Source organism: Penaeus monodon, chromosome 25, assembly GCF_015228065.2.
Source record: "Penaeus monodon isolate SGIC_2016 chromosome 25, NSTDA_Pmon_1, whole genome shotgun sequence".
NCBI classification, from domain to species: Eukaryota; Metazoa; Arthropoda; class Malacostraca; order Decapoda; family Penaeidae; genus Penaeus; species Penaeus monodon.
Genome location: NC_051410.1, coordinates 8852552 through 8852812, shown reverse-complemented (window position 1 = coordinate 8852812; position 261 = coordinate 8852552).

The following is a 261-nucleotide window of genomic DNA, read 5'->3' as shown; positions in this document are numbered from 1 at the left end:
GCTCTCCTCTGCTCACTCACGGTCAGATACATTGATAGGATTTTGTGTGCTTGATTTCACTCAGCGCTTTCATTAACGTCGTTCCCTCTCATTTACCTTTTAATATAAATGTTTGTTGGTGAGAGGGTAAGCGAGGGTTGGAGAGAAGGAGGGAGGGGGGATGAGAGAAAGAGAGGGAGAGGGTAAGGGAGAGGCAGGGGGAGAGGGAGAGGGAAAAGGGCTGATCGGGAAGAGAAATTATATCTGGCTATGGTGATAATT